The 23,374-nt window shown below is 36.8% G+C and overlaps 1 long non-coding RNA gene across 1 annotated transcript in view; it reads left to right on the top strand.

Annotated features, from left to right (window-relative positions):
• The first annotated feature begins 1,391 nt into the window (after window positions 1-1,391).
• Window positions 1,392-23,374, top strand: part of LOC135268212 (uncharacterized) — a 58,911-nt gene continuing 36,928 nt past the window's right edge. Inside the window, exon 1 of the long non-coding RNA XR_010336482.1 lies at window positions 1,392-1,724. This is a non-coding gene — a long non-coding RNA (uncharacterized LOC135268212). The remainder of the gene's footprint in view (window positions 1,725-23,374) is intronic.

Below are 23,374 nucleotides of genomic sequence, written 5' to 3' on the forward strand. Positions count from 1 at the left end.
TCACTGTTTCTGTTTTTCTCTCTCAAGTTCTTCCAATTCTGCTTTCTCATCCCATCTTTGAGATACAGATACTTTGTAAAGATTTGTTCATAGTCTTTGTTTTTTTCCCTCACTACACTCACTTCCTTGGTAACTTTGCTCAATCTAATTCTCTTAATTGTCACCTTTACCTAATGACTTCCAAGAATCCACCTTTCTCCTCCTGACTGCCTGTGGGTTCTGGCATGCTTTGTACATCTTCAGCAGCAATTCTGGAAACCATTTACACTTAGCATATATAAACTAATATTTTTCTTGTGGTCCTAAAACCTACTCTTTCTCCAACATATCTTTCTGGTTATTACTAACCTCCTAATTGCCTCGATTAAAAATGTCGGTTATTACTATTATCTCTCTCTGGTGTCTCTTTATTGTGAACTTTATTTATTTCCATCTGTCATATTTCTTTATCCTGATTTCCACTTCCCTTATATGAAGCTAATGAAAAAAAATCAGCTTTTCTTTAATTTGATGGTGCTGTAAATAGAGTGAAATTTTTTAAAGTACACAAAATAATACATACCCAATATTTTCCTAGACATACCACTGTTATTCTTTTTAAATATATAATCTTTTAAAGACGGTAACTTATGTTTACAAGGTTCACCTTTCTTCCCCTTGATGAGTATGAAGTCTCATTTTCCACACCCGAGTGTCTCACGGACCCACCTTTCCTTCTTATATAGACATTCCCAAACAACATCTTACATTTCACGTGTGTATAAAGGGAAGTCTGTAATTTTGACCTAGTAAGGAACTGGTGAGTTACTGATCACCCTTCCTTTTTGTAATTCAGTTTAAGAAACAAAAGTTTCATTTTAAATTCTAATTCTACAGTCATGTTTTCTACAACAACACTCATTATTAAATTCATTCTTTCACAAGTTAATACATTAACTTTTATTCCTAAACCAATTATGTTTTCCTTATTCGTTTTATGATTCACTTCCAGATTAAACTTTCTGAAGCCTCTTTCCATTAAGTTTCCTCTACCATTCAAAAATGTAACAATGCTTTCCTTTTGTATGTAAAATATAATGTTCAACTCCAGTGTAGGGCATGCAATTCTTTCCACAACCTGAACCCGAACTGCCTTTCCAACCTGAATGTCCTGTGTACATGCGTCACAGGACACATGTGTCCTTCAGCTAAACCAAAACTTTGACCTTCCACCCTGTGGTGGATAGGCTCTATCGTGGCCCCCATTATCCCCATCTCCTGATATTTACGGCCTTGAATAGTACTGTCCCTGAGTATGACCATGACCTGTGGCTTGTTTCTAACCAATAGGATACAGCAGATAAGATAGGAGTAATGTGATTACATGTTAATGATTACATAGAGAAGATCGTGTAATCATCTTATAAAGTTTATTTTTTTCCTGTCTGGACTTAAAGAACTATACTGCCATGTTGTAGGCTGTATGCTGGATGACCATTGTGACAAGGAACTTAGGGTGGCCTCTGAAAGCTGAGGATGGTCTCCAGTGGAATATCAACCAGACTCTGAAGTTCTCAGTCCTTCAACTGCAAGGAACTAAATTTTGCCAACAAAAACGAATCCTTCTCCAGTTGAGGTTTAGATGAGACTACACTTCCAGACAAATCCTTATTGCAATCTTGTTCACCTCAGAGAACTCAGCTAAGCCCTTCCCAGGTTCCATCCAGATCCACAGAAAGTTTGAGGTAACAAATATGTGTTATATTAAGCTGCAAATTGGTGATAATTTCTTACTCTGCAATAGAAAACTACTACGTACATTCTGCTTTTGCGTTATCCCTGAAGTCTTTCTCTATGTGGTCATATATATATATATATATATATATTTTTTTTTTGAGATGGAGTTTTGCTCTTGTTACCCAGTCTGGAATGCAATGGCGCGATCTCGGCTCACCGCAACCTCCGCCTCCTGGGTTCAGGCAATTCTCCTGCCTCAGCCTCCTGAGTAGCTGGGATTACAGGCACGCGCCACCATGCCCAGCTAATTTTTTTGTATTTTTAGTAGAGATGGGGTTTCACCATGTTGACCAGGATGGTCTTGACGTGATCATATATTTTAATTCTACCACATATTATTATAACTCAACGCCAATTACTCTAAGATGTTTCCTCATGTCTTGGGAAGCAATCTGTCCCATCTCTCAACTCCAACATCACCTTACTAGATCTGCTCCTAAGAATGTACTTCTGTCCCATTTTTGTTTTGGGTGCTTATCTTCTCATTTAGACCATAACCTTCTAAAAGGCAGAATTTGTATTCTATTCATCTTTAATAACAAGGGATCCAACACATTGATTTGAATATGTTAATAACTCAGTAAACACTTTTACTGAATAAAATTTTATAAAATATTTGAGCCTAAATATTTCAATGCTGGGAAAATTAAAATATATGCTAACTTTCTGTTTCATAAAATAACAAGCTTAGTGGGCAATTGATCAGACTAGTAAACACTGCAGACAAATAGACTCAAACTTCTAATTATTTGTTTTTTCAAAATCTGCTCCAACTCCTTTACGCTGTGAAATGTAAGAAGTTATTCAAAAGGAATGATACAAATACATAATATTAGAAAAAAATTAGAAATTAATTTTTATGTAAATGATAATAGTTTTCTAAAGGTTTTATGAGGGCCTTATTATTAAAATAAAAGAAAAGCTGCTTAGCTTTACTTCTCCGGGGTCTACAATATTTGTCTTCTATTAGTAATGAACATTCTATCTACTACACTCACAAGTGTCGCTTGTATTGGCAGAATGATTTTCATTAACACACATAAAAGCACACAAAAAAATTTAACCTTGTTTAATTCTTAAAAAAATCTATAAAAATAGTAAGTGAAATGAAAGGAATTTTCTATTAACAGGAAGATAGTCTAGGGCTGTGTTCATGCTTTGTGGAACATCCATGCTGTATGTGAAACGTAACAGTATTTTCACAAGAATTGCTAAACGGTAAAGAGAGTGGAATAATGTTTAATATTACACATGGTAATACCATTATAATATAAGCAGATTTATACATACATGTTTTCTTCTAGGAATGTGTCTTTATATACTAGTTCAGTCTATATTGAGAAATTATGATTATTCTATCCTTGTTCTATGCTAATTAACTAATTTCCTAATAGCAGTAAGTACCAGTGTATCAAAGATATAAAATTGTTCTGAAAATTGCTCAGTTGTAATGAAGACTCAGGACACTTTTCTAAATTTTCATTTATTTAAATATCATTTATTTGCAGAATTGTGGTTTTAAAAAAGAACATTTTAAGATCTGTACTATATAACCCTGGCAGGACCAAGTATCACATCAAATGTGTTTGATAAATGCCTCTAAAGTGCTAAGAATAGGATGAAAATGATCTTTTGTGATCAGAGATTTAAAAGTGGTATTCTATCTTAAAAATATCAAAAATAAAAGAAGGAATAAAAGCTTCAGAACAAATTAATGCTTTAGTACCTAATATGCTTCCTTTAAGTGTAAAACATTCCATTAGCATTCAGAAACTGCTATCGAATCAGTCTACATCAAAAACATATTCACTCGCTAGAATTTGTGTTGTCATTTTGGAATATTACTTTAAAGCATGAGTCATAAACCCTGTGAAGTGCTATTGTCAAAAAAGTCATAACACACGTTATTTAAAGCAACACATTGAATTCTACATTATTGTAAACATACTTTTCATAATGCTGTTTGCTAAAATACTTTAAAAAATCTACAAATTTGTTTTCAATAGCTTTTCATTGAATGGGACATTTTTAAAGCATATACTCTAATTTTGTGCTTTTCTGCAAGGTGATAATTTCAAGATTATCATTATAATGAGTATATTCTTTAAAATGTAAATGCCTTAAATTCAATATGCCTATAGTTTTCTGTGAATCTACACGTATAAGTATCCACATGTAATTCTTATGAATATAGATTTGATCTCCTTTCCCCTCCTACATCCACTTTCCAGCAGAACAGCTAGAGTCATCCACTTAAAATGAAACCCAGATTATGCCATTCTTCTACTTAAAACACTCCAATATCTCTCCACAACACTTAGGATAAACCAAATTACTTGGCTGCTCAACACTCTACTTGATTGGTTCCTGCCTCGACCTCTGTAATGTTAATGCCGATCATTCTTCCCTAACTCAGGGTGTGATCACTATACTAGTAACGTTCTGGTCCTTGAATGTCCTTGAATAGCTGAAGATTTACCTCTGCATTATGGTCACAGCTGCTCCCCCTCTATCTTCTTATGCTTATTTCCTTCTTGACATGCAAATCTTAGCTTAAATATCACCTTATTAGAGGAGTATTTGTTGGTCACCAACCAGAAAGTAGTTGCCATCTTCCAGTCATTACCCATAATGTCACCCTGCTTAATTTTCATCTGAGCTGTCATCCTTTGTGTATGTAGGTGTACGTATATTTATTTTGGTTGAGTATCAGCCACATCCAACCAAAAGTAAGCAGCTTAGATATAGTGCCTGGCATTTAGTAGATGTTTTGGAGGAATGAGTGGAACGTTAAGATACAGAGGGCTTGCTGTAGCTTAATTCCTAACTCTAACATTTTGACTTTTTCTCTCATTTGCTAGGTGACTTTAGGCAATTACTCAAACTCTCTAAGCCTATTTCCTCATCAGTAGAAATAAAATTGTCATATCTATTCCATGAGGATTTTTGAATAATAAAGAGATATTATGTATTCCATATATAATTTGTTGATTTATACACAGAAGATAGACTAGAGAAAAACTATCTTTGTATTGGCAGAATTAGCAGCTATTTAAGTGTCATATATGTGTGTGTGTGTATACATATATACACATATATATGTATATATATGGAGAGAGAGAGAGTCTCATCTTCAATACATTATATTTTTGAAGCTGATATTTTATGCCATTTATGAATAATTTAAAACTAACACATGAGAAACAATAAAGTTGTGAATGATAAAAGAAACATCAAAAGTTATATTTGTATTTAAAAATAATTTTCTCAACTCGTTAGTAATTTTTCTCCTTAAAATGGGTCTGTATTTTATTGCAAATATAAAAAAATCAATACAGAAACACATGAAGTTTCAAAAGTACTTCATGACCACCACCTTAATTTTACAATTACAGATTTTATTTTACATTGTCTGTGTTTTAATGAAAGCATGTGATTCAAATGCTCCATTACTTTTATTGCTTAATAGAGTATTGAAAATCAAGGTATTTTTAAAAATCAAGTGACTGGTGGGCTGATGATAAATATTATTTAATGAAAGAAAATATTACTTTTTAAGAGTTTTAAAATATAACTAATATGTGAGAATTGGTATTTTTATAAATACTGAATTTTGTTTCTCTAGAAAATTTGATTATCTCACATTTATAATTTATGCTGCTATAAGAGCCTCTGTTTTGCAACATTATTGGAAATATGGTCCCTAAATCTTCATTCAAAAAGTTGGCTTTTAAGCTGAAAAATCCAGAAAAAGGGGCTTTTAGAAAAACTTCAGAGTTAAAGGAAGAAAAGTTATAAGAATCAATGAAGTTACAATATTCTAAGAAAATGACAGGTTACTGTCACTGATGTATAAGCTAGACCAATCTGTTTGGGTCAACGTGCAAATATCAACTTAGGAAAGAGATATAATAAGAAAGAAGTTTTGTACACTAGAAAGCCACGTGGTAGCCTGAACTTTTCAGAGAAGATGGGTGTGGCTTGTGGATTCTTTAAAAAAGCAAAGTCATCACACTTTTAATATAGCATATAGGGCTTTCTTTAGTAAAAACGTATCTTTCTCCTAAATCAACATTTAGACATATAGTCAACTATAAAAAGAAAGGCTGACTACCAATTAACTGACTCTTTTATGCCACCCAGGCAAGCTTCTCAGTTACATTTGTTATTTCAGAAAAGTACATGTTAGACTGAAGAGGGAACCCACATGGGTTTTGGAATTCTTCTTTTCTCCTCAAATAAAACATGAAAGGCTTCATTGAAAAGAAGATCAAATAATGAACAAACTGAATTTGTTATAATTGTTATTAACAATCTCTAATAGTTTTGTGTCTTCTCACACAGTTTAAAAAACAGTGTTAATTCAGTTCATACTATTTAAATTACACAGAGTGAGATGCTTCAAAAGTATCAAATTAAACGAGTATACAAAACTGAGGTCTAAAACATAGATTTATTCAGATTAAAACTTGCATTCCAATGCTGTGTTAAATTTATGGAATAAATACACAGAGATTACTCACCATATGCTGGGTAGTCTTCCAGGTGCCGAGACACAAAACTGAACAAAAGAAAACCCAGCCATGGACAGGTTCTACACATACTATATAAAACCTTCCATGAACATCTCTGTACTTGGAATTGGAACTTTAAAAAGCTTACCACCAGAATTTTATTTAGAACTTACAATAAGGATCTATATAATTCAACTGAACTTCATTTTAAGATTTTCACCTCTTTGCTTTCATGTGTGCTGTAGGGTGGAGAGGAAGTATCCTGCGGTGGGTAAGCATGCATTGCTCTAAAGCCAGCCACATTGCATCCTATCCATGCAACACTGGGCCCTCTCTGACCTTCAGTTCCCTCATCTACGCATGGAAGGTTGTAAGGATATCTACCTTCTAGATTGTTATAAGGAATAAATTAAGTAACACTTGTGTGATACTTAGGTTAGAACTTACATTATAAGTATTCAACAAATGCTCATTGTTATTATTGCTTAGGCTGAGGAAATAGCTAGATAGCACCAGATTCTTTCGTGTAGTGCATAAGAGAAGGACGGGGGGAGAAATTCATGTTGTTGGCATTCTCTTCTTAGAAAACAAGAAAATGAAAGATGAATGGAAGGATTTGTGCTTGTAGTTCTAATATCTTGCGTAATTTTAATCAAAGAGGAGGACTACATGTCTCATTAAGTTTCTGCAATCATTTTTCCCCAAATTAAAATAAAACCACGGAATTGTTGGAATTCAATTTTCAAGAGAAGCCCAAACTCACAATATAGGTATAATTTCCACTTCTAATCATTTCATGATCCAACTCTTATGGTAATATTTGGGAAGAATCTTCCCTTTGGGGAATCTCTTTCTCATTCTGTGTCACCCTTATTACTATTCCTTAAAGAAAATGTACAGTTTGTTTGTTACTAATAAAATTATGGAAAATGGCTTTTGGTCCCCTTTGGAAATAAACTTGAAGACCAAACATGAGAAATATTTTGGAAAGTTTTTCTTTTAAGTGGCAAGCTATTGTTCTATTAGAGATATAGCCAAGGTTAAAGAAGTTCCATATGGCTTAAGCACTAGTAACACCACCAATAATTAAAGGCTGCCCCAATATCTCTACTTAGCTATGACACTATAACCACAATTATTTTAGGACTGAAATGAACTATAGTTTTTCTCTAGTCCAACCCTATCATTTCACAGTCGAAGAAACTGAGGCTTAGTGAGATAAATTTGCTCACCCAAGACCGCTCGGCAAATTGGCAATGGAAAATGGCATGCAATTCACATCTCTTTCCACTAAGAACGACACCCTTGCCCTTGACCACTTGACATCTTGCAATAATGGAAAAGGTATATACATCTTGAGTATTTTGTTACCAACCACTTTTTCTTTATTTTCTCTAGAAATTATAACTATGAAGAATTATAATGAAAGTGAAGACAGTGGTAATCTGGATTGATTTTTACTTTCAGTTCAAGTATATTCTGACCCATATAAGAATTCATCTTCTTCCTCCCCTTTGAAAATCTGTTGTATTTTTCTCTTCCACTTAAAAGTTTTAACAAATAACAAATGAGTATCTCAGAAACATACATAATGAAATGCACTGTTTTCATGTTGTGTTTTTTATATCACTTCAAAATTTCAAGTAAAACTTAAAATTAAAAGCATTTTGTTAATATAACAGGTACTATTTTCTTCCTGTTATACCACTCAGGCACATGGAAACTGAGGATATACTTTAAGTATGATTTTAAAAGTTAACATGAAGTTAAATATGCTTGTTTTACATAAACATGCTGTCTCATAGATTAGCTATAATAGAAGTTGTTTAATCTATCTTTCTCTATACGTTTATCTCTTAGTCAATTGTGTGTTCCCGATAAATCATTTTGGTTTTCTTCCCCATTTTTAATCTTCAGAGTTTTCTTCCTTAAGAACAAGAGTCAATAAGCATATTATATGTTATACATTAAACAATTAACGGAATGGATTAAGATGGTTTTATTTTAGCCTAACTTAAGAAGGAAAAGAGAATCAATGTTGCCTCTTCAGTTCGAATAGGTTAGCTTTATGTGTAGGCAAAAAGGCAATTGCAGTTATGTTATCTGATTATTTGTAAGACTTAAGATAAATTAGTGCTCTGAACGGAGTCAGTCAGTCCTCTTCCATTTCCCTTTCTAGTAAATAGAACGAAGATAAGATTATTTGCAGAACATTCACAGAGCTGCTGGCTCTTTGAGTAGTAGGTGGTTTACTGGGCATCTGGGTGGAGCGTAGAAAGAAGCACTGAACTAGAGGAGGCAGAAGTGACAAAAAAGTATATATTTGTGAGTTCTGTTATTTTGTCATTTTGTCTGAGGCTGGCCCTTAACATGGTCTTTCTTCTTAGGTTTTCATGACACATTTTCTTTGGACATGCCTCAACTAGACATGTGTAAATAAGATTTGTTTTAACATATTTTCATTCCACGTTTGCATATAGACAATGAGTACGCTAGTTAAAATAACTTACTTTGTTGCCTTAAACCTTTCATCAAGGCGGTTGGAGATTCCACACCATCAAGACAAGAGTTTGCCCATGCTCGAGGCCTGCTCTGTAACACTTCTTTGTAATTACAGTTAATGACTTTGTTCATGCTGGTACACAATGTAATGCTCTCTACTCGAGACTGTTGGAACTTTGCGATTTATAGTAGCTTTTATTATTATATCACGGCCATCCATGTTTCTTATATTTCTTTTAGCCTTAAATGCCGCCTTTTCTGATATTCACATTGAGTCTTCCACTTTCTTTTTCTTTATATTTTTTCTTATCTTTTTGTTTACTCCTTGACTGTCTAATTCTCCTTACCAACTGTTCTAAGCGTGACTTTGTAAACATTATGTACATTGGTGTTATGTTTACTCAATGTGAGAGTCTACCTTTAATGGCAAAATTCATTCCATTCTCATTTAGAGTAGAGATTAGTATATCTCACATTGATTATTGGCTTAAATTTTTAATTTTCTTTTTTTCTTTCTCTTATTGTTTTATTTGAGCAAATTGCTATTTATTTTACTTTTTCTTTTGTTTGTTTTGTTTCAATTATAGTTTTCCATTCTCTTAATGTTTTTCCCTTTTCTTGCTCTTCTAATTAGATATTTATGACTCTACTATTATTTTAGGAAGAGCAACTATGCTCCCAATTGAGATAGACACACAGTGTTAATCAACACTCAGTGTTCTCTGATCTTTCTCACATTCCTCAAAACAATAACAAAGGAAGATGAAAACCTTAGAAATAATTATATTAGGTCTCTGCATTCTTTGCAAGATGCCATTTCAATTTTAAGATATTTTTTAAAAGACAGAATGCAGTGGCACAATCATAGCTCGCTGCATCCTCGAACTGTTAGGCTCAGGTGATTCTCCCACCTCAGCCTCCCACAGTATTGGCATTACAGATGTGAGTCACTATGCCTGGCCTCAGGATTTTTAAATTTAGCATTAAATAACCTACTATTAGATTTTATTTATTAAGATAGAAAAAATAGATTGAAAACTAGATAATGAATATGTAAGTAGGTAACCAAATGAATGAACGGTTAGGTGGTTAGGTATATAGATCACTATCTTCCTTCTTCCTATTCTTTCTTTATTCCCTTTTGACTGGTACGAGGCTTTTTTCGAGTAATTTTTTTCATGGAAGGTATTTGTGTGGTACGTATTCTAAACTCTTGTGTATTTTAAAATAAATAATATCTCAAATCGTTATTGAATTCTCGAGTTATAAATCCTTTCCCCCTTTTCTAGTCAACTATTACTAATCAGAAATACCATAGGCCGGTGTTGAACAATGAGAACACATGGACACAGGGAGGGGAGCACTACACACTGGGGTCTGTTGAGGGGAAATAGGGGAGGGACAGTGAGGGGTGGGGAGTTGGGGAGAGATAGCATGGGGAGAAATGCCAGATACAGGTGAAGGGGAGGAAGGCAGCAAATCACACTGCCACGTATGCACCTATGCAACAATATTGCATGTTCTTCTCATGCACCCCAAAACCTAAAATGCAATAAAAAAATAAATAAATGAAAATAAAATAAAATAAAAAAAGAAATACCATGCCAAACGCACCTTCTCACAATCCTTGTAGACAACTTTCATTTCTGTTTGGAGGCTTCTGTATTTAAAAAACTTGACTTTAGGAATTTCACCAGGATAAAATGTTAGATTTGTTTCCTTATCCATCAATTCAGTTTAGAACTCTTAAAGTCTGTTTGCTGTACAGACTTTAGTTTTTTCTTCATGTACGGGGAATTTTCTTAAATAATTTATTCAGTTATTATCTCTCCCATTTCTGTTTTTTTCTCCTTCTGAAAATTCTGACATTTACATTGTATCTCACGAATCTAGTCTTTGGTCCTTTTATCTTTTACCTCACGATAGCCATCTCTCTATATTTTTGCTTTATCATTAGAAATGTTACTTGTGCTTGACCTCTTAAGTTACTTAATATGATTTCTATATTGGCCATTCTCTTTCAATCCAGCTATTACATTGATTACCCTAAAATAATGATTTTTGTTTTATTTTGCTTTTGCTATTGTTTTAGCACAAGACAGATTTTCTTTAAACTCAAGTGTTCTGAATGCTATGTTTTATATTTTTATCTCTCCCCACAAGCAGTTTTATTTCACGGCAAATATGCTCTGATTATTCTTCCTGATCGTCCTTTCTGACTGCTGGGAAATTTTATTTCTGACTTCTTGTCTCATGCAGCTCAGATCTAAAGGTTGGAGCTTCCAAAGTGGTTAGAATGTCATTGGTAAGAAAAGCAGAATAGTTCTGACACCCACAGTTTAGAGGGTTGCCTGCTTCTTGCCAAAGCACCTGGAGGAATTCTCTTCACTCTCTAGTTCCCCTGAACTCTTTCAGCCTCTAGGAAGAGAACTCATTCATCATGCCCTTCTCAATCTTCTAGGGGCCAGAGGCACCGTGTATGTTCACTCAGAAGAATGTCATCCTTCTTCTTAAGGTTTTCCAAAATATAAGAAGATGGCAATTATGACACAAGTGAAAATAATTGTAGGATAGGTCCAGAAGATATAAAGCTTCTTCCTATGAGTCCACAAATCTGTGAAAGCTACAGTCGTCCTACAATCGACTTCTTTATTCTCCTTTTTCCCGGGCACTAATGCTTTACTCCCATAGCTTGCCTTGCCACAGTTCTTTCTGCTGTGACTTTAACAGATGTCATATTCCAATTATACCAGTTTTCCATGAGTTCCAAAGTCTCCTTGGTTAACAGAGTCAAATAGCTTGGAATAGGAGTTGATAAAAAAAAAAAAAAAAAAAAAAAGAATGTGGCCCAGGTGCTGCCAGAATCTCTGCTCATGGTATCTATTTTCTGGAACATTCACAGAGTGAGCTGATCAAATCCTACTGGTGAGTTCTCGTGAGATCTGGTCTTTTGAAAATGTGTGGCACCTCCCCCCACCCCCATTCTCCTGCTCATGCTTACATGTGACAGGCCTGCGCTCCCTTTGCCTTCTGCCGTGATTGGAAGCTTCCTGCTGCCTCCTCAGAAGCAGATGCCCCTGTTTCCTGTACAGCCTGCAGGACTGTGAGCCAGTTAAACCTCTTTTCTTATAAATTACCCAGTTTTAGGTATTTCTTTAAAGCAATGCAAGACTGAGCTAATACACTGCTCCTGCAAAGATATCATATATGACACAAAGTCTACAATTAAGGCTTAAATTTACTTGAGTTATGGTAGCTCACTCCTATGCTTAAAGATTCATCTGACATTTTTATGTTGGTGAATAAACAGCAATATCATTGGGACTACCTCTCATGCATCCTTAGGTCTTTAATAATGGAACTAATTGTGGCTGTTTTTCCAGAATGAGGTATTGTTTTTGATTTACTCTCTTGACTCTAGAGTATAAGGGAAATTTCAGAGGCTTCCATTTGGCATTTCTTCTTAGAGTATCCTCTACCTCACAGGCCAAGGAACCAGAGTGGGATTTTTTCCCAACCATAAAGTGTGCCTACTTTAATTTTATATTGAGGACCACGAAAATGATCATGCATAGCCCTAGTAGACCCAGAGTGAGCTGGACCTCCTCCAGAGCTTGCGTTTATTACTCAGCACCCATTCACACCTAATCTAATATAGTGGGCATGATATTGCTTCCAGCCCTATTTATCTAGGTCAGCTTGAATCCTACATGAAACAGTCCTTGAACTATTTCAGTGTTCCCTTCTCCCCAGTGAATAATTACCTAAGCAAATGACCACAGACCTTTTTGGGAAGAACTGGATAATTGTTACCTATACACTTTTCATGGTAATGTAGGGTCCTTCTCCTGAGGAGTTTGCCTCTCCTCCCATCAGTGGGTTCCTGGACTGAAAACTGCTTCAATTTCTGCAACAGGAAAGAAACTGTGACTCCTTATTGAAGCAGCTGCTCTTATATCCCTGTTCATCCCTCTGTGGTTTTCGTGGCTTGTACAGATTGAGCTTGACTGTGTAGCAGGAGAACATCACAGGTATGATGAACACATTTGGAAATATGTGATCTCATTTGTGTCTTCATCTGTTGAGTGGTTAACATTAGCTAGTTCCCCTAGACCTCAGCTGCAAAAATGCATCTTGTTCACCTGGAAATAACTTCAAAGTGCCCACACTAGTTCTAGACACTGCAGCCTCTTCTTACCTACTGAGAAGAATTGATCTGGCATTGCCCTTGGGAGTTTCTCTACTCTTAGATTTCTTTTTTTTTTTTTTTTTTTTGAGACCGAGTTTTGCTCGTTACCCAGGCTGGAGTGCAATGGCGCGATCTCGGCTCACCGCAACCTCCGCCTCCTGGGTTCAGGCAATTCTCCTGCCTCAGCCTCCTGAGTAGCTGGGATTACAGGCATGCGCCACCATGCCCAGCTAATTTTTTGTGTTAGTAGAGACGGGGTTTCACCATGTTGACCAGGATGGTCTCGATCTCTTGACCTCGTGATCCAACCGCCTCGGCTTCCCAAAGTGCTGGGATTACAGGCTTGAGTCACCGCGCCCGGCCTACTCTTAGATTTCTCACTAACATGATGTGTTTCTACTAACATGGTGTGTTGCTTGAGTTTGACCAGTCTCAGATTCCACAGTGCATGACAGTTTCACCTGCTAACAGTCACTTCATCTCTACAACAACTGACTCACTGATAGAGTGTTCTTCTTGTAACTACACCAGGGGTAAGAATAAACAGGAGTGTGTGTGTGTGTGTGTGTGTGCGTGTGTGTGTGTGTGTGAAGGGGAAGATTCTGGGGCAAAAAGATCTCTATCTCAAATATATTTTTTCCTTCTATAGAGCGCCTTCTGACTCACCCATTTACTATAACCTAACACTGAGATAAAGTGTAACTTTCTCTGCTTCCTCATGTTCAGAGATCTGAACATGCACACTGACTTTAGCTGTCAGAATATATCCTGATTTCTAAAAGGCATTTAGTCAGTTTTCCATAGTATTCCCGCAGATAAAATGAGTGAATGTTGAATGAATAATAATAAAGTTATTATTCCAGTTATGAATAACCACATCCAAAGAATACCAAGCTTTGAATCACTGTCAACCTTGAGTTAGGTTTCTTGTGACATGCATGAGATACTGTCTTATTCAACACTTTAATCAATGGCTTGGTTAAACATAAAGGTATACTATAAAAGCAAAGTCAGATGAAAAATGCTAAGATTTAAAAATAAAGTTGTATTAATCCGTTTTCATGCTGCTGACAAAGACATACCTGAGACCGGGAAGAAAAAGAGGTTTAATTGGACTTAAAGTTTCAAATATCTGGAGAGGCCTCAGAATCATGGCAGGTGGTGAAAGGCACTTCTTACATGGTGCAGCAAGAGAAAATGAGGAAGCCGCAAGAGTGGAAACCCCTGATAAAACCATCAGATCTCATGAGACTTATTTACTACCCCGAGAACAGTATGGGGAAAACCACTCCCATGATTAAAATTATCTCCCACTGGGTTCCTGCCACAACACGTGGGAATTATGGGAGTACAATTCAAGATGAGATTTGGGTAGGGACACACCCAAACTGTATCATTCCACCTCTGGCCCCATCAAATCTCATATCCTCACATTTCAAAAGCAATCATGCCTTCCCAACAGTCCCCAAAAGGCTTAACTCATCTTAGCATTAACCCAAAAGTCCATAGTCTCATCTGAGACAAGGCAAGTCCCTTCTACCTATGGGCCTATAAAATCAAAAGCAAGCTAGTTACTTCCTAGATACAATGGGAGTTCAGGTATAGGGTAAATACAACCATTCCAGATGGGAGAAATTGGCCAAAACAAAGGGGTCGCAGGGCCCATGCAAGTCCGAAATCCAATAGGGCAGTCAAATTTTAAAGCTCCAAAATGATCCCTTTTGACTTCAGGTCTCACACCCAGGTCACACCGATGCAAGAGACGGGTTCCTGTGGTCTTGAGCAGCTCTGCCCTTGTGGCTTTGTGGGGTACAGCCCCCCTCCCAGCTGCTTTCATGGGCTGGTGTCGAGTGTCTGTGGTTTTTCCAGGTGCATGGTGCAAACTGCCACTGGATATACCATTCTGGGGTCTGGGGGATGGCAGCACTCTTCTCACACCTCCACTAGGTGGTGCCCCAGTAGAGACTCTGTGTGAGGGCTTCAACCCCCACATTTCTCTCTACACTGCCTTAGCAGAGATTCTCCATGAGTGCCCCGCCCCTGCAACAAACTTCTGCCTGGGCATCCAGGCATTTCCATACATCTTCTGAAATCTACACAGAGGTTCTCAAACCTCAATTCTTGACTTCTGTGCACCTACAGGCTCAACACCATGTGGAAGCTGCTAAGGCTTGGGGCTTGCACCCTCTGAAGCCATGGCCTGAGCTCTATGTTAGCCCATTTCAACAATGGCAGAAGTGGCTGGGATGCAGGACACCAAGTCTCTAGACTGCTCACAGCATGGGGTGTCTGGGCCCTTCCCACAAAACCATTTTTCCTCTTAGGCCTCCAGGTCTGTGATGGAAGAGGCTGCCACAAAGGTCTCTGACAGACCCTGGAGACATTTTCTCCATTGTCTTGGGGATTAACATTCAACTCATCAGACCAGGGGGCGGTGGCTCACGCCTATAATCCCAGCACTTTAGGAGGCCAAGGTGGATCACGAAGTCAAGAGATCGAGACCATCCTGGTCAACATGGTGAAACCCCGTCTCTACTAAAAATACAAAAATTAGCTGGGCATGGTGGCGTGTGCCTGTAGTCCCAGCTACTTGGGGGGCTGAGGTGGGAGAATTGCTTGAACCCAGGAGGTGGAGGTTGCGGTGAGCCGAGATCGCACCATTGCACTCCAGCCTGGGTAAAAAGAGCAAAACTCTGTCTCAAAAAAAAAACAACAAAATTCAGCTCATCATTGCTTATGCAAATATCTACAGCAGGATTGAATTTCTCCTCAGAAAATGGGATTTTCTTTTCTATCACATTGTTAAGCTACAATTTTCTGAACTTTTACTCTCTACTTTCCTTTTAAAACTGAATGCCTTTAACAGCATCCAAGTCATATCTGGAATGCTTTGTTGCTTAGAAATTTCTTCCACCAGATACCCTAAATCATCTCTCTTAAGCTCAAAGATCCACAAACCCCTAGGACAGGGGCAAAATGCTGCCAGTCTGTTTGCTAAAACATAACAAGAGTCACTTTTGCTCCAGTTCCCAACAAGTTCCTCATCTCCATCTGAGACCACTTCAGCCTGGACTTTATTGTCCATTTTGCTGTCAGGATTTTGGTCAAAGTCATTCAACAGGTATCTAGGAAGTTCCAAACTTTGCCACATTTTTCTATCTTCTTCTGAACCCTCCAAACTGTTCCAACCTCTGTCTGTTACCCAGTTCCAAAGTCACTTCCATATTTTTGGGTATCTTTTCAGCAACACCTCACTCCTGGTACCAATTTACTGTATTAGTCTGTTTTCATGCTGCTGATAAATACATACTCAAGACTTGGAAGAAAAAGAAGTTTAAATGAACTTACAGTCCACATGGCTGGGGAGGCCTCAGAATCATGGTGGGATATGAAAGGCACTTCTTACATGGTGATAGTAAGAGGAAACCAGGAAGATGCAAGAGAGGAAACCCTTGATGAAAACCATCAGATCTCATAAGACTTATTCACTACCGTGAGAACAGTATGGGGGAACAGCCCACATGACTCAAATTGTCTCTCACTCGGTCCCTCCTACATGTGAAAATTATGGGAGTACAATTTGAGATGAGATCAGGCTGAGGACACAGGGCCAAAGCATATCATTAGTCATGGTACAAAATTCATATGATGAAACTTAGAGAAGAACACCATGTTAGAATTTTATTGAAGCCAAGATTATGCACTTTCAAACCGCCGATTGTATAGCTGAGGAAACTAAGGCCCAGAAGGTGAAATGACTGACATGGGGCCACTCAGCTTGCTTGTAACAGAGCCAGGATAGAATTCTGGCCCGTTTTTCCAGTGCTATGTGACTACGCCTTGGTTATTCTCACCCAGCACTATCCTTAGATAGCCTCCATATTATGCCTCCAAATTGATTTTTAATTTGCTAAATTCTGAATAGATAATAAAAACTGTGCTTATCAATGAGGAGTCCTATATTTAGTCCAAAACAAACAAACAGAAATTGTTTGTATTAGTGCAGGATGGACAAGGCAGACATGTGAGAGACACTGGTTTTTTGGCAACAATACGTCTCTAAAATGTGATTTGACTTCATAAAAAGCTAATTCAGTCTTAAATTGCATCAGTGGACAGGAGGCATTCAGACTGAGACAGGCTTTTGTTGTATTTTGTTCTGCAATGATCAGACCACTTCTTTAATAGCGTATCCAGTGCTGGGCAGCACCTTCGCAAACTAAAGAACATTAATCATGGGACCATCTGAGCGAAAATCTGGATATCATGACAGAAATAGAGTATTTGTTAAAACTGACATTGAGTTTTTTTCACCTAGAGGAAGTAAGCATTTTATTTATGTGCGTGTTTATTTGTTTGATACAACACATTAGTAAACAGCCAGGAAGAAAAGGAGTGATTTATTTTTAATCGTGTTTAGTTCAGTCTGAAGTGGTCTGAATTTTCTGTAGTAAGGAGAGTCTGGTAAAGCTGAATTTTCTTTCTGATTAAAAATACCATTAATCCTCTTTGTTTTTGTTAATCTAAAATGATCCACTGCCTTTTTTTCCAAAAACCTCAAAGATTTGCATTTCTTTGTTTAGTACCTAAATATGTTACCCATTGAGCCAAAAGATATAACCCCCAGAAACACTTTTATTCTTTCCACTGTTTGGCTATATAAGCAATCTGCGGTAGAAATTTTGTTTGAATGTTTCTCAGTTAACTCTGTCTGGGTGTCTATCGATCTATGACTTACCCCATTATAGTCACAGGCCTGTGTTAAATCTGTGAAATAATTTTATTTCAAAGCATAATTTATTTTATCAATAATTAATAGCTTATTTCTACATGATGTTAGTAAGTAGCTCAAAAAGGACACTAAAAATAAAGTGGGAATTTTATCTTATTTTCCTTAAGTGTCCCTTGTTCACAAGGAGAATCATTTTAGATCTTCTATGAAAATACAAATTGAAAATATTTTATTAGTTAAAATTTTCAAAGACTATAGAGTTGATATAAGAAAAGTTTTTATCCACCTTTTCCTAAGCGAAATATTGAAATTTAAATTAAAGTATTGTTATGAACCATGCAGGAAGCCAATATATTTAATGTTATCACGTTGAAATAAGACTAATAACGTATACTGACTTTTGTCAGTGAAATAAGAGGATAGTCAGTTTATTTGGAAAGCAAAGCATAAATATTGACGGAAGCCTTTTGACTCTGTCATCTAAACTTCAACTTTAATGATAATATTCTGCGCAACGCCTACTGCTTTGTATTCGTAACACGGACAATACATCTAATGGCGCATTTAGGCATAAAATATAATTTTTAAATTTTTATATAATTCAACCAAATCTCTCTTTAAAGACCCTCTGAGGTTTATATCAGAAGATGTAATAGTAGTCAATTTTGAGTAAGTTTAGGAAATAGAGGTTTAAACTCAGTCATTTCAGATTTTCCTTAAACCACTTCTCCCTTGAACGCATCTAATTTAGGGATATTGGGTCCTAAAGCTTAGGGATGTTGTTGAGGGATGGGTGAGAGAACACTGAGTCCTCAGTCACCAAACATCTGTTGGTGTCCACAGGGAGCATGTGCTCTCGGCCGGCCCCCAGGCTCGCTGGCCCCCAGGCTCATCTGCCCCCTTCTGCCTCCACTGAGTTGGCCAAGTTGCTATCAGTCCACACCTTCTCCGCTTTCTTAGTCTAATTTCTCTCTCCCTATATTTCTCACCTCTTTAAAAGGCAGAAGACATTCTGAGATGCTCTGCACACTCTGCAAAATCAGAGACCAGGGAGCTGGATCAGCTTTTGCCTGGATACAGTATGCTGATATTGCATGTCAACTATTACCATGGTTCAGGATTATCTAAAGCATTTCTCACATATCTCTTCCCTTTCAGAAGACGGCAAGGTCTTTTCTGCTTCGAATTCCTTAGCTGTCTCCTGGCATTCTACCCTTCATCTTCTAGAGCTGATGCCTCAGCTTTTTCAAGAGACCCTCACCCAAATCTGACTTTCTTGCTTTCTTTTCCCGTTCTCTTTCTCTCTAAGTTTTCAGAGTTCTTTTTTCTTTTTATCCTTTTTAATTTGTGTGTGTGTGTGTGTGTGTGTGTGTGTGTGTGTGTGACAGAGTTTCGCTCTTGTTACCCAGGCTGGAGTGCAATGGCACGATCTCGGCTCACTTCAACCTCTGCCTCCTGGGTTCAAGCAATTCTCCTGCCTCAGCCTCCCGAGTAGCTGGGATTACAGGCACGCGCCACCATGCCCAGCTGATTTTTGTATTTTCAGTAGAGACAGGGTTTCTCCATGTTGACCAGGATGGTCTCGATCTCTTGACCTCATGATCCACCCGCCTCGGCCTCCCAAAGTGCTGGGATTACAGGTGTGCGCCACCGCGCCCGGCCTTTAAAATTTTAAGAGCAGAGGAAACTGCTTTGCACTTTTCCAGTTCTTCTATCTTGAACCTTGGACATTAATATTTTCATAAAGCCAATAGTTTTCTGTCATGATAATGTTCTGGCTCTGTCATAGCATGTCTCCCTTGGGGCAATGAGAGTGTAAAGCCCTATAGCAGCAAAGGAGTGGGGAAGGAGAGCATCGGTGGGTTGAAAGAAAATGTGTGTATGTGTTGCAGGGGTAGATAGGATGGGTGGGTAGCAAAGCCTGCTTGTTGTTATGTAATATTGTTCTGTTATGTGTGCCTCATCGTGCTTACTGGTTTATTAGGGAAAATCAAGTGACTATATGGAGAGGGAAACAGGTGTCTCTCACTAGAATGTAGCTTCCTGAGGTCAGGGACTTGCTTTGTTTTCTGCTGTAACTTTAAAGCCATGCCTGGAACCTAGCAGGAGCACTATAAATAAATACAGAGTTAATGTGTTGAAGGAATGCCCATTGCATATCTAGATTGAAAGCATTCTTAGGTTCAGCACTATGCTTCAGAGTGGGGCTGAAAAGAAATTAAATGAATGAAAGCTCAAGCTTAAAACAGGACTAAAGCTTTGATTTCAAAATGAGAAACGGGTTCATTTTTAGACTGCATCTTTGAAGTGTTAGATATCTCAAGTGGGTCATTTTATTGTTGAACTCTCTGACAAACGTCTAAAATGTGACTACTGTGTTGAAGAATAGAGATTAATGTACTGTAGGCCACACTCCCTGCTGGTTCACTGCAAATGGGTCTATGAGTGCCATGTATTGATCTTCTCAGCGCCGTGGGTGGCAAGAGCCCCTTGGCTACCACCTTTATCTGAGAGAAGCCTCCTCCTTTTGCTCAATTTGCCATTGAAATACATGGAGCAAGCAGGGTTGAGTCTAATGTAAAAAGTCTGACCTATATTCAGGCTAATTTCTTCTAGCCTCAGTTTTTCTCTAAATGATAAATTATCAAGTTAAATTGCCACATAGGTGACATTCACTAATACTGGTTATTTTTACTTTATATGTAGAAAGGTTGATTCTGAGCAATGCTTCATGTATTTGCATGTTAGGTATGAAATATGTGTCAACTTAAGTAGCAAATATTTTCTCCCCATTTTAAAATATTACTTATGCAACAAATGTATTAGCTTTGTAAAGCTACGTGCTAGAGCCTGAAAATGAATCTATGCTATTGGTGTATAGATGAATATTTGACTTTATATTCTTTTAGTTCATTTCATTTAATACAACAGCTATATCAAATAAATTAGAATTGAAATAAGTAAGCCCCAGGATAACATATTATTTTTCACCATTTTAAATTGAAATGTATTTGTTCTGAACCGTTCTTATGCACTCTAATTTTGGTGGTATGTTGTGGTATAGGCTTTAAGAAAATATTACTGACCTGGGATCTAAAATTAAAAGGATGGTTTGCACCAAAGGCAGTTTTAAACTATGAACTAATATGTTTAGTGAGAGATTAATAAGGAATTTCTTTGCTTATTCCTTTTCTCTATTAGGTTTCAATAGTTTATATATGCATAAAATTCTCTCTCTCTCTCTCTGTCTCTCTGTAATACAGATGGGACCTCACTCTGTTGCCCAGGCTGAAGTGTAGTGGTGTGATCACAGCTCACTGCAACCTTGAATTCCTGGGCTCAAGCAATCATTCTGCCTTAGCCTCCTTATTAGCTGGAACTGCAGGTGCACACCACCATATGCAGTTAATTTTAAATTTTTTTTTGTAGAGACAGGGACCTGACTATGTTGCCCAGGTTGGTCTCAAACTTTGGGCTCAATTGACCCTCCCACCTTTGCCTCCTGAGCTCCCTGAATTACAACTGTGAGCCACTGTGTCTGGTCCCATTTCTCTCAGAGTTTGCTAGACTGAGAATCCTGGTCAACAATTTGTTTGAAGGCTGATAACTGTATTTGAGAAATAGAAAAGAGAAGGCTATAATTTGGGTTTCCATTTTGAAAAGATAGCATAAACAATACTAGGAGTTCATTCCGAGAGAATATTATCTAAATATATAATTAAGAAAATAATTTCGCATGAAAGAGAAAGTCATTAAATAATAGTATTTAAATAGTTTGGGGAGTTAGAGGCCTTTTCTTGGTGTTACCTTTATTTTTAAGCAAGAAGTTTGTTGTTATATAACAAGGCAATATAATTGGATCCCAATTTCTTTAAAAAATCCAAAATTTGGATAATTTTTTACAGGACCCAAGGAGAATAAATTGTTTAGTAATCAGTACATTTCTGCTTAATGATTATTCTTGCAGAATTCTAACAATATTTACAATTTCTACATTTATAGCTGCTCTTGCTGGCTGAATAAAATGTCATTTGTTGAGACTCACTATTATCTTCCCCCTAAATTATTTGCACTTTCTAAATTTTAAAATTAATGGTTATTCATTATGTAGAATCAAAATTCCATCTGAATTTCAACTCACTTATTTTAGCAACATTCTTTCTCTTCTTAGCTATGTTTTAAAAAAATTGAGATTAAGTGACATTTAATTGTCCAAAAATGAAAATAGTCAAGCCTGCTTGATATTTTTGTATAATTGGTTAGGGCTATAATAAACAGAGGCAATATTTTCCCATACTCTATTTCATCAGCATAGTATAAAAAATTTTTTAGACGTCAAAGGATTATTTTTATTAAATTAGAAGCCTGTCTAAACCATATCATTCCTTGGTTTTACCTCCAAATTGTTTATATTATACAAGTCACTCAGGGCAGCAATCGTGAGTGACAAATAGTATAAATTTAAAAAGAAATGGCTTATGATTCATTCTAAAATATTTGCCTAGATAATAGGTATAAGTAAGATAAGGGGCTAATTTTAAATAATAACGCTTGTCCCTTCATTAAAGAAATAAATTAAATCGTCCTTAGATTTCCCACAGGCTGCCATTTACCATTATCCCGTTTTGATAATGAGTTTGAGCAGGTATTTTTCTCTTTGATTCAAACTGCTCTTCTAGTCAAAGAGCCCAAAGGGAAGTAATCTTCTTCAATTCAAATTTCCTATGCCAGGACCATTGACAACCCTGGCAACTGCAACCACTAAAATCATTAAGTCACATAATGGCTATTACATAAAGCTCACACAATTGTTAAATTGATTCCACATGTCTAAATAATCTACATGCACCTTAGCAGGAAGCACATATACGTGTGTGTTCTATATACATTAACCTACCACCTGTCAGTTACATGACAGTAAATGGACCAGAAGTAATAAAGCCTTACCACATGTAAATTGTAGCTCTGAAGTCAACCTTCACTTATATGAGCCAAAATCCATATAGCTAACTCACCTTTACTTTTATCAAAACTGCTTTGAATTAAGGACAGGAAAAGAATCTTGGATATGGACACATTAGTTCCATTAAAATCATGTCTATTGTGAACCTAAGGTAAAAGGTGAGAGGAAGGTTTGAAAGTGGATCTTTTCTTTCCATTACGCATTCCAAGAAAGGATTCTAGTTGTTGGGAATCTACCGTAATGACCAGATTATCCTAGAGGTAAGACGGTCTTCCAGTCCTGGCAGGGCTCCATAGTTTAGGTTCTTGAAGAACTGCAATAACACTAGTAACAGGAGAAGAAGATGTACTCTTCTGGACATAGGAATCTTTTTTACTGTCTTCCATTCAATAAAAGCAAATATGAAGGTATATAAAATATTTGAAAAATACACTCTAAATTTGGTGTAGCCAATAAACTATAAGAGGATAAAATAATAAAAGCTGTTTTGCTGAAGGTAATATGAGCATCTTATCGCTCTTAAAGAAGGGATTCTGAATTTTTTTTAAGCATTTACTTTATCAGAATAATAAACTCATCAGATGAATGCCCCTGTACCCACTACATATATAAAAGACCACTGACTAAAGCTATGGAATTCCTAGCAGAAATCTCTCCCCAGTGTTCTATCTCCTATCCTAAACCATTTTACAGTTTAG

Source organism: Aotus nancymaae, unplaced genomic scaffold (genome assembly GCF_030222135.1).
Source record: "Aotus nancymaae isolate 86718 unplaced genomic scaffold, 86718_ANA_hifiasm-v0.15.2.pri h1tg000039l, whole genome shotgun sequence".
Classification (NCBI taxonomy): Eukaryota; Metazoa; Chordata; class Mammalia; order Primates; family Aotidae; genus Aotus; species Aotus nancymaae.